The sequence below is a fragment of the Symphalangus syndactylus genome, chromosome 7, assembly GCF_028878055.3.
Source record: "Symphalangus syndactylus isolate Jambi chromosome 7, NHGRI_mSymSyn1-v2.1_pri, whole genome shotgun sequence".
NCBI lineage: Eukaryota > Metazoa > Chordata > Mammalia > Primates > Hylobatidae > Symphalangus > Symphalangus syndactylus.
The window spans coordinates 63,617,263-63,633,289 of record NC_072429.2 but is presented as its reverse complement, the minus strand read 5'-3'; the positions used below and the strand labels follow the sequence as shown (position 1 = coordinate 63,633,289).

Sequence of the window (16,027 nt, the reverse complement as noted above, 5' to 3'; positions counted from 1 at the left end):
AGCCAAAATCACGCCACTGCACTCCAGCCTGGGTGACAAAGCGAGACTCTGTCTCAAAAAAAAAGAAAATTTCCGGAGACTTTAAATGATTGTTTTTTAATAACTCACTAGTTATATGATTATATTTTGCTGGAGAGAGAGTCTACATCCCTCACGTAGCCATTCTGGAACCAACCTGCTGATGATGCGCCTCGTCTTTTTATCTCTTAGTCTTTCTGAACATTCTAAATTAGTCCTTCAGTACTATTTTCTAATATCCTTGAAACTTTCTAGTTGATTCTTTTTCGTGACTACCTGTTCTTATTTTATTTCTATTTGTTTTAGTTTCCTATTTTTTGACATTTTAAATGTAAATAATTTTTTCATTATTATTTGAGCATCTCAACTTTATTTTTCATTTTCTTCTATAACATTAAATTCATATTTCAGTGGGTGATTTTAATGACTGTCTTTCTTCATATGTTTTGGAATTTTAGTTTGCAAGTACTTTTTTTTTTTTTTTTTTTGAGAGTGTCTTGCTTTGGAATGATTATAGTTCACTGCAGCCTTGACCTCCTGGGCTCAAGCATTCCTCCAACCTCTGCCTCCTGAGTTGCTAGGAGTACAGACGTGTGCCATCAGACCCAGCTGATTTTTTTATTTTTTATTTTTTTTGAGACAGAGTCTTGCTCTGTCACCCAGGCTGAAGTGCAGTGGTGCATGTTGGCTCACAGCAACCTCCACCTCCCGGGTTCAAGAGATTCTCCTGCTTCAGCCTCCCAGATAGCTGGGATTACAGGTGCACCACCACGCCTGGCTAATTTTTGTATTTTTAGTACAGACGGGATTTCACCATGTTGGCCAGGCTGGTCTCGAACTCCTGACCTCAAGTGATCTACCCATCTTGGCCTCCCAAAGTGCTAGGATTACGGGCGTGAGCCACAGTGCCTGGCCTAGTTTTTTAATTTTTTTGTAGAGATGAGGCTTACTATGTTGCTCAGGCTGGTCTTAAACTCCTGGCCTCAAGCAATCCTCCTACCTCTGCCTCCCAAAGCACTGGGATAATAGGCATGAGCCACCATGCCCAGCTGCAAGTTCATTTTAAAGCAATTGTTTCATTCTTTTTTGTTATTGATCTTTTTTCTGTCCTCATTAGTTTTTACTTATCTCCACCTAGAAACATTAAGATTTCCTTCACTGAACATCTGGGCAACCTACTAAGAGCCAGATGTTATGATGACAATTCAGAATTTCTGCCCACGTGATATTGTGAATATGGCAGATTTCAGAACCAGCAGTTTCAGCTCATTCCGGACCATAGAGATGTCTATATGCTCCCATATTCCACATCTAGCCTCAGCAGAGGTCAGCTACAGTTGGTATTTTTTATAAGCTTCCTTCATAAGGAAGAGGAGATTCTTCTCAACTTTTAAAGCACTGACTGCAACTCCAACCCCACATTTAACCTGGAGCAATTTTAGTCCCTTTTAGCTTCTGGTCTGACGTTGCCTCTGCCTATTACTTGGACCTACAGCCAAGCAGGCCCACTGCTTCCACTCTGCCCACTGATTTACATTGCCATTGCGTTTCTGGTTGGAGGTATATATTTATCTTGGTTTTGAACTCAACTACATGTTTTTAGACTTTTCTTATCTGTCATTGCTTTTGCTTGGAACAGAGTCAGTGATCAAAGTGAGATCATTGCCCCAGCTTGCCCAGAGTCCCAATCCCATCCTGAATTTGCAGTCAGATATCTCAAGCTGTAGTCTTTAGCTTCTCTGTAACATTCACAATAGCTTTCTGGATGGAAGTGATGGGTGGAATGGATCAGCAAGACACAGAAACCAGAGAAGTAAAAAAAAAAAATATGAACCAGAGTTTGGGTAGGGTAATGGTGAGGCCTGCAGCGGGGTTCCCAGCAGGGCAAGATTCTGTGCAGGACAACAAAGTTAGAAGTTAAAACAAAATGGCTGGATGTGGTGGCTCATGCCTGTAATCCCAGCATTTTGGGAGGCCAAGGTGGGCAGATCACCTGAGGTCAGGAGTAAAAATACAAAATTAGCTGGGCATGGTGGCACATGCCTGTAATCCCAGCTACTCAGGAGGCTGAGGCAGGAGAATCACTTGAACCCAGGAGGTGGAGGTTCCGGTGAGCTAGGATCGCGCCATTGCACTCCAGCCTGGGCAACAAGAGCGAAACTCAGTCTGAAAAAAAAAAAAGAAGTTAAAACGAAGTAAGATATTCAAGGTCAGTGTCTAAAGCAGGAAACAGCTAGTACTAAGGAGTAATCTAGTAGCACTGTGTTCTGACAAAGATGTTACTAATGGAGACCCTGTGGGAGCCATGATCTACCCAGCCATACTGCCCAAAGAAAAAAATACTTCAAGAGCCAAGGTTTATTAAAGCAAAAGTAGGCCGGGCTCAGTGGCTTACACTTGTAATCTCAGCACTTCGGGAGGCTGAGGCAGGAGCATCACTTGAGCCCAGGAGTTTGAGACATAGTGAGATCCCACCTCTATGAAAAAAAAATTTTTAATTAGCTGGGTATGGTGGCACACACCTGTGGTTCCTGCTACTTGGGAGACTTGGATAGGAGGATTGCTTGAACTCAGGAGGTTGAAGCTACAGTGAGCCATGTTCACACCACTGTACTGCAGCCTGGGCAACAGAGTGAGATCCTGTCTCAAAAAACAAAAAAGAAAATGGATTTGGGATTTGAGTCTCCTCCAGGAGAATGTGTCCTCTCAAATTTTCTTATATTATTGTCTAACTCTTTCAAGGCCCTAAACTATCCCCTGATGGTAGGATCCTGCTTCTTAGGGTCTTTGAAGAAGGCTTTGAATTTATGTATTTTTGGATTCTTGGTTCTCCATCAGGAGCTCATCTATGATTCTATATCTTTCTGGAACAGGAACTTGAGTCTTAGGCCTTAAGGGATAAGATTTTTTTTTTTTTAAACACAATACTTTGTGTTTCATCGTATTCCCAATGTGTAATTCAGTAATGGCTATCTTCAGGATTTGGGAACTATAGTGAAAATAAATAACTATTAATGGAATCTGGCTACCAAGTGTGTTTACCAGAAAATAAGAAAGAACTTCTCTAGGTTGGACATGGTGGCTCACACTTCTAATCCCAGCACTTTGGGAGGCTGAGACAGGCGGGTCACTTGAGGTCAGGAATTCGACACCAGCCCGGCCAACATGGTGAAACCCGTCTCTACTAAAAATACAAAAATTAGCCAGGTGTGGTGGTGGGCGCCTGTAATCCCAGCTGCTCTGGGAGGCTGAGGCAGGAGAATCACTTGAACCCAAGAAGTGGAGGTTACAGTGAGCCGAGATCACACCACTGCACTCCAGCCTGGGTGACAGAGCAAGACTCGATCTCAAAAAAAGAAAGAAAGAAAGAAAAGAAAGAACGAAAGAAAAGAAAGAAAGAAAGAAAGAAAGAAAGAAAGAAAGAAAGAAAGAAAGAAAGAAAGAAGAAAGAAAGAAAAAGAAAGAAAGAGAAAGAAAGAAGAAAGAAAGAAAAAGAAAGAAAGAAAGAGAAAGAAAGAAGAAAGAAAGAAAGAAAGGGAAAGAGAAAGAAAGAAAGAAAAGGAAAGAAAAAGAAAGAGAAAGAAAAAGAAAGAAAGAAAGAAAGGGCCTCTCTGAGATAATTAGTTAAAACTTTTTTAAAAACTAATTACTGGTTTCAATTCCAAAATACTAAAAGATTGTGATCAAAAGAGTTTGCCCTGGCTTTTAGTTGAATTTTGAAAGTCCTCTTAAATGTCGAGTTCCTAGGAATTTGGAAAAGCCTTGTTTGAGGATTGTCTCTTGATTGAGATCTGAAATGTTTAATGAGCTATCAACCTGTATTATTCCCATTTCCTCAGGATGCTCTTTTTGTTTTTTGGGGCGTTTTTTTTTTTTTTTTTTTTTTTTGGAGACAAGGTCTCACTCGGTCACCCAGGCTAGAGGCAGTGGCGGAATCACAGCTCACTGCAGCCTCAACCTCCTGGGCTCAAACGATCTTCTCACCTTAGCCCCCCGACCGAGTAGCTGGGATTACAGGCGCGCGCCACCATACCCAGCTAATTTTTATATTTCTGTGCAGAGATGGGGTTTCTCCATGTTGCCCAGGCTGGTCTCAAACTCCTGAGCTCAAGCGATCCACCTGCCTCATCCTCCTAAAGTGCTAGGATTACAGGCATGAGGCACCATGTCCAGCCCTCAGGCTGCTTTTGAAATCCCATACATGTTAGCATATGAGGTTGCTAACAATTATTTCACATTCATCTAAGTTCTGAGCCCTAGGACCGTCAGGGGAAGGCAGCCAGTACTTGGGGGATGATGTGTGTGACTTACATGGTCATCCCAAAGGACAGTAAAATGATGCCCAGCATTCTCTGCCAAAGACAGACTAAAAAAGGAGAGAAGAGCACTGTCAAAAAGCATTGATTCCATGTTATTTAGAAACGACAAATGGAAATGATATGTGCATAGAGTTCTCCCACACATATGATGAAGGCAAAGGAGAAGATGTGTGAAGCTGGCTTGGCTAATTAGATCCTATACCAATGTCTGAAAAGACTAGTGGAATTAATATATACATTGGTGGCATATTTTTACAATCTTGTAAATAGGTAGCATTTATATCAGCAGTATAATAAAAGAATAATTATCTTTTAGACCTGAGAAGAGTTTGCTTAGTAAGATAAGGGTGACTCAACATCAAGAAATGCGTTAATTCACTTCATTAACTATTCAAAGGAGGAAATTGATATGCTCATCTAAATAGATTTTTTTTAATCTAAAAGAATTCAACATTTTAAAAACTTTATTAAGGAAATTTCCAACCACACAAATATGTAGAGAGGATAGTATAACAAACCCTGTGTGTTAGTCAACTTCAATAATTATTAAATCAACATTTGCTTCTTTTTAATATTCATGTTTTATTAACACTTTTAGTTCCCCTCAGGCTCTTGCATTTCTCCACAGACAGCAGGGTATGGTATAAATGATCACTCCCACCACCAATACACTCCAACATTTAGCAAGGGAGTGAAAGCCATTCCCATTAATTTAGAATTTTTTTTCTACACAGAGATGAGAGATTGTTAGTAAGCTTTTCCAGGAATAGCATGTATTTCTGTACACTTATTGAATCTTTAAATGATTTAAAATGTCAAAATTATAGTGCAGTAAACATGAATACAGTCTTAATAATAGTCTCTTCTAATTTAGTCTGATGAAAGACTTTCATGCTCGCCAGGGCGCGGTGGCTCACACGTGTAATCCCAACACTTTGGGAGGCTGAGGCAGGAAGATCACCTGAGGTCAGGAGTTCGAGACCAGCCTGACCAAAATGGAGAAACCCCATCTCTACTGAAAATACAAAATTAGCTGGGTGTGGTGGCACATGCCTGTAATCCCAGCTATTCGGGAGGCTGAGGCAGGAGAATTGCTTGAACCTAGGAGGCAGAGGTTGCAGTAAGCCGAGATCGCACCATTGCACTCCAGCCTGGGCAACAAGAGTAAAACTCCATCTCAAAAAAAAAAAAAAAAAAAGATTTTCATGTTCGAAAGAAGACAATGTCTTATATATCTAATCTTTTCAGCAACCATTCAAAAGGTCTAAGTCCATCAATAGGTGAATGGATAAACAAATAGTAGTACATCCATACACTGGAACCCTGCTCAGGAATAAAAAGGGATGACTTATTGATATATGCAACAATCTCAAAACAATTATGTTACGCGAAGGAAACCAGACCAAAATAAAAGATGTATGGTTCCCTTTATATAAAAATCAAGAAATGCAAATTAATGGATATAGAGAGAAAGCAGATCAGTCAGCACCCAAGGCAGAGGCGTAAGAGGGAAGGAACAAAAGAGAAATTCTCAAGAGGCAGGGTTTTGAGAAAACTTTTGAGGGTGAGGATGTGTTCACCATCTTGATTGTGATGATGGCTTCCCAGGTATATATATCAAAACTTATCAAATTATATACCTTAAACATGTGCAGTTTATTGGATGTCTGTTAGACCTCAATAAAGCTGTTTTTAAAAATGTATACAATTCCAGAGCTCTCCAGTCTCAAAAATTTTTTTTTTTAATGTATAAGAACAGGCCAGGCGCAGTGGCTCATGCCTGTAATCCCAGCACTTTGGGAGGCTGAGGCGGGAGGATAACCTAAGGTCAGGAGTTCAAGATCAGCCTGGCCCCCATCTCTACTAAAAATACAAAAATTAGCTGGACGTGGTGGCAGGTGCCTGTAATTCCAGCTACTAGGGAGGCTGAAGCAGGAGAATTGCTTGAACCCAAAAGGTGGAGGTTGCAGTGAGCCAAGATCGCACCATTGCACTCCAGCCTGGGTGACAAGAGCAAAACTACATATCAAAAAAACGTTTAATAACAGACTTTGATAGAATTTACGTTTGACTTCTAATGGCTATATTTGGTCCTAAGAAACCATATGATGTTCTCTAAGAGTTAGCTCACTCAGTCATTAAAATTCTTCCAGATATTTACAAACAGATAGGTGTGTATAAACAAATCAAATATGTTAGCTTATGACATAGGGCTAGAGAGTTAAAATTTAAAAATTTTTTTAATGTTAATAATTAGCACAACTTATTTTATACCATGTAAATAGTGAAAGAAAGCCTGCTTAACTTGAAATGTTATCTTCCAGAAACCTCCAACACATAGCATACATGTCAGCAAAACACTAACAGTCTGCTCATTAAAGAAAGTCTTGAGGAAGACAAAGGTGCCTAGTACTATTGCTACTTTTCAATATTTACTCAACTTCCTGGCCAATGAAATAAGACCAGGGTAAGAACAGATACCTTAAAAAGGTACAGGAAGCAAAGAGACTAGTGTGATCATGTAGAGACAGTATGATCGTCTAGTTAATCAACAGAAAAATTACTGGAACTATAAGAGAATTCAATATAGTATTCTTAGCCTTCCTATATGCTAAAATATCTTAGAAAATACTTAGAAAACACAGTTGGGTACTAGGGGAAGATATCATTTATGACAGCAGCAAAAATCATCCTACAAAATATTCAGGAGTAAACCTATCAAAAATGTGCAAGACCTGTTTGAAGAGACCCTTACCCCACATGTAAGAGAGGATTTAAGTGAATAGATATTTCATGGACTGATTGGGAAGACCCAGTGTGGCCAAGATGTTGGAACAGGACTCCCCTGAGACCTTGGGACAGCACCATGTCACAGTCCTTCCTACTCCTGGAAATTAATTAGGATATGGTTTGGTTTTTTGTTTTTTGACAGAGTCTCACTGTTGTCGAGGCTGGAGTGCAATGGCATGATCTCGGCTCACTGCAACCTCTGCCTCCAGGATTCAAGTGATTCTCCTGCCTCAGCCTCCCAAGTAGCTGAGATTACAAGTGCATGCCACCACAATCAGCTAATTTTTTTTGTAGTTTTGGTAGAGACAGGGTTTCACCATGTTGGCCAGGCTGGTCTTGAACTCCTGACCTCAAGTGATCTGCCTGCTTTGGCCTTCCAAGGAATATGTTTTTTTAATGAGGCAAGTTGCGTCAATATCTCGTAGGAAATAATAGTTACCTGGAGCATCTTTTGTTCAAAACATCTTGGTTTGGAGATTGTGCTGGCTTGTCCTGAGGCCTCAGTGCCCTGAATTGAGTGAATGAAGTGAAACCATGGTTAGGCTGTCTCCTCCACAGGTGAGGTGAAGAGGTGATCCCTGGAGTCACTTGAGCCCAGAGTTTCTGCCTTCGAAGTTGTCTCCCTGTGGTACCCATAAAGCATGACTGTGGCTGACTGCGTGCCTCTGCCTCCACCTTTTGGCTAAGTGAGCCACACCAGCTCAGTAACCCCAGCAGAGCACTGTGGGTGGTCTCTGGGTATGTTGGGAGCATTGTTTTCACAGTGGATGAAAGAAGAAAAAACAGTAAAGGCCTTTGATGGGTCTTTCTTGTGGTCCTGAAACTTACATGCGAGACTAATTAAGGCCAGGTGCAGTGGCTCACGCCTCTAATCCCAGCACTTTGAGAGGCCAAGGTGGGCAGATCACGAGGTCAGGAGTTCGAGACCAGCCTGGCCAACATGGTGAAACCCCATCTCTACTAAAAATACAAAAATTAGCTGGGTGTGGTGATGGGCACCTGTAATCCCAGCTACTCAGGAGGCTGAGACAGGAAAATCGTTTGAACCTGAGAGGCGGAGGTTGCAGTGAGCCAAGATCATACCATTGCACTCCAGCCTGGGCAACAAGAGCAAAACTCTGTTAAAAAAAAAAAACAAAAAAAAAACGTGTGGCCGGCAAACTGGCTGAATAGGAACAGCTCTGGTCTGTAGCTCCCAGTAGATCAATGCAGAAGGTGGGTTATTTCTGCATTTCCAACTGAGGTATCCAGCTCATCTCATTGGGACTGGTTAGACAGTGGGTGCAGCCCACGGAGAGTGAGCAGAAGCAGCGTGGGGTGTTGCCTCACCCAGGAAGTGCAAGGGGTCAGGGAACTCCCTCCCCTAGCCAAGGGAAGCCATGAGAAACTGTGCCATGAGGGACAGAGCACTCCGACCCAGATAGTACTCTTTTCCCACAGTCTTTGCAACCTACAGACCAGAAGATTTCCTCTGGTGTCTATACCACCAGGGCCCTGGTAGTGACAAAATCTTTCAGCATTTGCTTGTCTGTAAAGGATTTCATTTCTCCTTTGCTTATGAAGCATAGTTTGGCTGGATATAAAATTCTGGGTTGAAAATTCTTTTCTTTAAGAATGTTGAATATTGGACCCCACTCTCTTCTGGCTTGTAGGGTTTCTGCAGAGAGATCTGCTGTTAGTCTGATGGGCTTCCCTTTGTGGGTAACCCGACCTTTCTCTCTGGCTGCCCTTAACACAAAACTGGGTGGCCATTTGGGCAGACACCAAGCTAGCTGCAGGAGTGTTTTCCATACACCAGTGTCGCATGGAATGCCAGCGAGACAGAACTGTTCACACCCCTGGAAAGGGGGCTGAAGCCAGGGAGCCAAGTGGTCTAGCTCAGTGGATCCCACCCCCACGGAGCCCAGCAAGCTAAGATCCAATGGCTTGAAATCCTCGCTGCCAGCACAGAAGTCTGAAGTTGACCTGGGACGCTTGAGCTTGGTAGTGGGAGGGGCATCCACCATTACTGAGGCTTGAGTAGGCGGTTTTCACCTCACAGTGTAAACAAAGCCACCAGGAAGTTCGAAGTAGGTGGAGCACACTGCAGCTTAGCAAAGTCGCTGTAGCCAGACTGTATCTCTAGATTCCTCCTCTCTGGATACGGCATCTCTGAAAGAAAGGCAGCAGCCCCAGTCAGGGGCTTATAGATAAAACTCCCATCTCCCTGGGACAAAGCACCTGGAGGAAGGGGCGACTATGGGAGCAGCTTCAGCAGACTTACTGCCTGGCGGCTCTGAAGAGAGCAGCGATCTCCCAGCATAGTGCTTGAGCTCTGCTAAGGGACAGACTCCCTCCTCAGGTGGGTCCCTGACCCCTGTGCCTCCGGACTGGGAGACACCTCCCATCAGGGGTCGACAGACATCTCATACAGGAGAGCTCCAACTGGCATCTGGTGGGTGCCCCTCTGGGACGAAGCTTCCAGAGGAAGGAACAGGCAGCTGTTCTGCAGCCTTTGCTAGTGATACCCTGGCAAACAGGGTCTGGCATGGACCTCCAGTAAACTCCAGCAGACCTGCAGCAGAGGGGCCTGTTAGAAGGAAAGCTAACAGACAAAAGGAATAGCATTAACATCAACAAAAAGGATGTCCACACAGAAACCCCATCCAAAGATCACCAACATCAAAAACCAAAGGTAGATAAATCCATGAAGATGAGGAAAAACCAGTGCAAAAAGGCTGAAAATTCCAAAAACCAGAATGTCTCTTCTACTCCAAAAGATCACAACTCCTCGCCAGCAAGGGAACAAAACTGGACAGAGAATTAGTTTGACGCATTGACAGAAGGAGGCTTCAGAAGGTGGGTAATAAACTCCTCTGAGCTAAAGGAGCATGTTCTAACCCAATGAAAGGAAGCTAAGAACCTTGAAAAAAGGTTAGAGGAATTGTTATCTAGAATAACCGTTTTAGAGAAGAACATAAATGACCTGATGTAGCTGAAAAACACAGCACAAGAACTTCATGAAGCATACACAAGTATCAATAGCCAAATTGATCAAGCGGAAGAAAGGATATCAGAGATTAAAGACCAATTTAATGAAATAAAGTGTGAAGACAAGATTAGAGAAAAATGAATGAAAAGGAATGAACAAAGCCTCCAAGAAATATGGGACTATGAGAAAGACCAAATCTACATTTGATTGGTGTACCTGAAACTGATGGGGAGAATGGAACCAAGTTGGAAAACACTCTTCAGGATATTATCTGGGAGAACTTCCCCAACCTAGCCAGATAGGCCAAGATTCAAACTCAGGAAATACACAGAACACCACAAAGATACTCCTCGAAAAGAGCAACCCAAGGCTCATAATCATCAGATTCACCAAGGTTGAAATGAAGGAAAAAATGTTAAGGGCAGCCAGAGAGAAAGGTCGGATTACCCACAAAGGGAAGCCCATCAGACTAACAGCAGATCTCTCTGCAGAAACCCTACAAGCCAGAAGAGAGTGGGGTCCAATATTCAACATTCTTAAAGAAAAGAATTTTCAACTCAGAATTTCATATCCAGCCAAACTATGCTTCATAAGCAAAGGAGAAATGAAATCCTTTACAGACAAGCAAATACTGAGAGATTTTGTCACCACCAGGCCTGCCCTACAAGAGCTCCTGAAGGACGCACTACACACAGAAAGGAAAAACTGGCACCAGCCACTATAAAAACGTACCAAATTGTAAAGACCATCAACACTATGAAGAAACTGCATCAACTAATGGGCAAAATAACCAGCTAGCATCATGACAGGATCAAATTCACACAAAACAATATTAAACTTAAACGTAAACAGGCTAAATTCCCCAATTAAAAGACACAGACTGGCAAACTGGCTAAAAGTCAAGACCCAACAGTGTGCTGTATTCAGGAAACCCATCTCACGTGCAGAGACACACATAGGCTCAAAGGCATGGAGGAATATTTACAAGCAAATGGAAAGCAAAAAGAAGCAAGGGTTGCAATCCTAGTCTCTGATAAAACAGATTTTAAACCAACAATGATCAAAGAAGACAAAGAAGGGCATCATTATATAATAGTAAAGGGATCAATGCAACAAGAAGAGATAACTATCCTAAACATATATGCACCCAATACAGAAGCATCCAGATTCATAAAGCAAGTTCTTGGAGACCTACAAAGAGATGTAGACTCCCACACAATAATAGTTGGAGACTTTTACACCCCACTGTCAATATTAGACAGATTAACGAGACAGAAAATTAACAAGGATATTCAGGACTTGAACTCATCTCTGGACCACGCAGACCTAATACACATCTACAGAACTCTCAACCCCATACCAACAGAATATACAGTCTTCTCAGCACCACATCACACTTATTCTAAAATTGACCACATAATTGAAAGTAAAGCGCTCCTCAGCAAATGCAAAAGAACAGAAATCATAACAAACAGCCTCTCAGGCCAAGTGCAATCAAATTAGAACTCAGGAATAAGAAACTCACTCAAAACTGCGCAACTGCATGGAAACTGAACAACCTGCTCCTGAATGACTACTGAGTAAATAATGAAATTAAGGCAAAAATAAATAAGTTCTTTGAAACCAATGAGAACAAAGACACAACCTACCAGTATCTCTAGGACACAGCTAAAGCAGTGTTTAGAGGGAAATTTATAGCACTAAATGCCCAAAGGAGAAAGCAAGAAAAATCTAGAACTGACACCCAACATCACAATTAAAAGAACTAGAGAAGCAAGAGCAAACAAATCCAAAAGCCAGCAGAAGACAACAGACAACTAAGATCAGAGCAGAACTGAAGGAGTTAGAGACACCAAAAAATCCTTCAAAAAATCAGTGAATCAAGGAGCTGGTTTTTGAAAAGATCAACAAAATAGCTAGACCACTAGCCAGACTAATAAAGAAGAAAAGAGAGGAGAATCAAATAGACACAATAAAAAATTATAAAGCAGATATCACCACTGATCCCACAGACATACAAACTACTATCAGAGAATATTATAAACCCCTCTACACAAATAAACTAGAAAATCTAGAAGAAATAGATAAATTCCTGGACACATACACCCTCCCAAGACAAAACCAGGAAGAAGTCAAATCCCTGAATAGAACAATAACAAGTTCTGAAATTGAGGCAGTAATTAATAGCCTACCAACCAAAAAAAAGCCCAGGACCAGACAGATTCACAGCCTAATTCTACCAGAGGTACAAAGAGGAGCTGGTACCATTCCAAACAACAGAAACAATAGAAAAAGAGGGACTCCTCCCTAACTCATTTTGAGTCCAGCATCATCCTGATACCAAAACCTGGCAGAGACACAACAAAAAAAGAAAATTTCAGGCCAGTATCCCTGATGAACATCAATGCGAACATCCTCAATAAAATACTGGCAAACTGAATCCAGCAGCACATCAAAAAGCTTATCCACCACCATCAAGTTGGCTTCATCCCTGGGATGCAAGGCTGGTTCAACATATGCAAATCAACAAATATAATCCATCACATAAACAGAACCAATGACAAAAACCACATGATTATCCCAATAGATGCAGAAAAGGCCTTCGATAAAATTCAACACCCCTTCATGCTAAAAACTCTCAATAAACTAGGTATTGATGAAACGTATCTCAAAATAGTAAGACCTATTTATGACAAACCCACAACCAATATCATACTGAATGGAGAAAAGCTGGAAGCATTCCCTTTGAAAACTGGCACAAGAATGCCATCTCTCACTACTCTTATTCAACATAGTATTGGAAGTTCTGGCCAGGGCAATCAGGCAAGAGAAAGAAATAAATGGTATTCAAATAGGAAGAGAGAGAGTCAAATTGTCTCTGTTTGCAGATGACATGATCGTATATTTAGAAAACCTCATCATCTCAGCCCAAAATCTCCTTAAGCTGATAAGTAACTTCAGCAAAGTCTCAGGATACAAAATCAATGTGCAAAAATCACAAGCATTCCTATACACCAAAAACAGACAAAAAGAGAGCCAAATCATGAGTGAATTCCCATTCACAATTGCTTCAAAGAGAATAAAATACCTGGAAATACAACTTACAAGGGATGTGAAGGACCCCTTCAAGGAGAACGACAAACCACTGCTCAAGGAAATAAGAGAGGACACAAACAAATGGAAAAACATTCTATGCTCATGGATAGGAAGAATCAATATCCTGAAAATGGCCATACTGCCCAGAGTAATTTATAGATTCAATGCTGTACCCATCAAGCTACCATTGACTTTCTTCACAGGAAAAAACTACTTTAAATTTCATATGGAACCAAAAAAGAGTTTGTATAGCCAAGACAATCCCAAGCAAAAAGAACAAAGCTGGAGGCATCACGCTACCTATACTACAATGCTACAGTAACCAAAACAGCATGGTACTGGTACCAAAACAGATATATAGACCAATGGAACAGAACAGAGGCCTCAGAAATAACGCCACACATCTACAACCATCTGATCTTTGACAAACCTGACAAAAACAAGCAATGGGGAAAGGATTCCCTATTTAATAAATGGTGTTGGGAAAACTGACTAGCCATATGCAGAAAACTGAAATTGGGTTCTCACTCATAGGTGGGAATTGAACAATGAGAACACTTGGACACACGGTGGGGAACATCACACACCAGGGCCTGTCGTGGAGTGGGAGGAGGGGGGAGGGATAGCATTAGGAGATATACCTAATGTAAATGACGAGTTAACGGGTGAAGCATACCAACATGGCACATGTATACATATGTAACAAACCTGCACGTTGTGCACACATACCCTAGAACTTAAAGTATAAGAATAATAAATAAATAAATAAATAAACATAAAAATAAAATAAAAGAAAAGAAAACTGAAATTGGACCCCTTCCTTACACCTTATACAAAAATTAACTCAAGATGGATTAAAGACTTAGATATAAGACCTAAAACCATAAAAACCCTAGAAGACAACCCAGGCAATACCATTCAGGACATAGGCATGAGCAAAGACTTCATGACTAAAACACCAAAAGCAATGGCAATAAAAGCAAAAATTGACAAATGGGATATAATTAAAATAAAGAACTTCTGCACAGCAAAAGAAACTATCATCAGAGTGAACAGACAACCTACAGAATGGGAGAAAATTTTTGCAATCTACTCATCTGACAAAGAGCTAATATCCAGAATCTACAAGGAAATTAAACAAATTTACAAGAATAAAAACAACCCCATCAAAAAGTGGGCAAAGGATATGAATAGACACTTCTCAAAAGAAGACATTTATGCAGCCAACAAACATATGAAAAAAAGCTTATCATCACTGATCATTAGAGAAATGCAAATCAAAACCACAATGAGATACCATCTCATGCCAGTTAGAATGGCAACGATTAAAAAGTCAGGTAACAACAGATGCCGGAGAGGATGTGGAGAAATAGGAATGCTTTTACACTGTTAGTGGGAGTGTAAATTAGTTCAACCATTGTGGAAAACAGTGTGATGATTCCTCAAGGATCTAGAACCAGAAATACCATTTGGTCCAGCAATCCCATTACTGGGTATATACCTAAAGGATTAGAAATCATTCTACTATAAAGACACATGCACACGTTTATTACAGAACTGTTCACAGTAGCAAAGACTTGGAACCAACCCAAATACCCATCAATGATAGACTGGATGAAGAAAATGTGGCACATATACACCATGGAATTCTATGCAGCCATAAAACAGGATGAGTTCATGTCCTTTGCAGGGACACGGATGAAGCTGGCAACCATCATTCTCAGCAAACTAACACAAGAACAGAAAACCAAACACTGCATGTTCTTGCTCATAAGTGGGAGTTGAACAATGAGAACACATGGACACATGGAGAGGAACATCACACACTGGGGCCTGTCAGGGGGTGGGGGACTAAGGGAGGGATAGCATTAGGAGAAATACTTAATGTAGATGACGGGTTGATGGGTGCAGCAAACCACTATGGCACGTGTATACCTACGTACCTATGTAACAAACCTGCAGGTTTTGCACATGTGCCCCAGAACTTAAAGTATAATTTAAAAAATAAAAATAAATAAAATAATTAGAACAAAGTACAGCGGTATAGGATTAAGTAATAATAAGAACGGAAAAATCTAATGTTGAAATATAATAATAGATCCAGAAATTAATTCCAAAGTCCTATTTATGGTTCTTTAATGTGTCCTTGATATTAACTTGCAATTAGCTCCATCAAGTGATAGTATCCAACGTAAAATGGGCTTAGCAATTTCTAGCTCCTCATGCTGCTTTTATATCTCTCTTCTTTCACATTCTTGGAGTCCCCAGCAACAGGCAGAGGCTGAAGGGCACAGATCTTTTCTGTCATATGGCTTGGCCTCCACTGAAGTAGGTGAGGGTGACCGTCCCTGGTATGGCAAGACAGGTCTGGGCAGTCCACAGTCTGGCTCTCCTGCCTGGCTTCCTGGGAATAATTGAGCAATTACTCTGTACCAGGCGGGGTTCTGAATGCTTCCACGTCCCAGTTTCGATCACTTCTGCAAGGTGACCCAGCTAGGAAAGATGTGACTCTGGCCACTCTGGCCTCCAGGGCTCCCCTCCTCTTCTGACCTCTCGTCAGCCTGCTGTATTAGCCGGGCCGCCCTTCCCATTTTGACCTCCTCCCGTATCTGCGCGTTGGCCTCACAGGCAGCGTCATGAAGCTGCCACCATCCCTGTCCCCCTTTGTTTCAAGCCACAGGGATGCCTGGAGCTAGGAACGGCCCTGCGTAGCACTGACTGCAGAGTCTTCGGTGCATGTGTGTCTCTGTCTCCTTTACTTAACTGTGAGCGCCTAAGGAGGGGCCTTCCATCTGCTAGTTTATCCCTGGAATGTATCTCAATGCTTGGCAGA

General features: G+C 41.5%; 1 protein-coding gene and 1 pseudogene across 5 annotated transcripts in view; one reads left to right on the top strand and one right to left on the bottom strand.

The window, feature by feature from the left end:
- Positions 1-16,027, top strand: part of RGS20 (regulator of G protein signaling 20) — a 105,349-nt gene that overhangs the window by 73,329 nt on the left and 15,993 nt on the right. The window lies entirely within an intron of this gene.
- The window catches only part of LOC129486462 (ubiquitin-ribosomal protein eS31 fusion protein-like), a 56,113-nt pseudogene that overhangs the window by 37,747 nt on the left and 2,339 nt on the right, over positions 1-16,027 (bottom strand).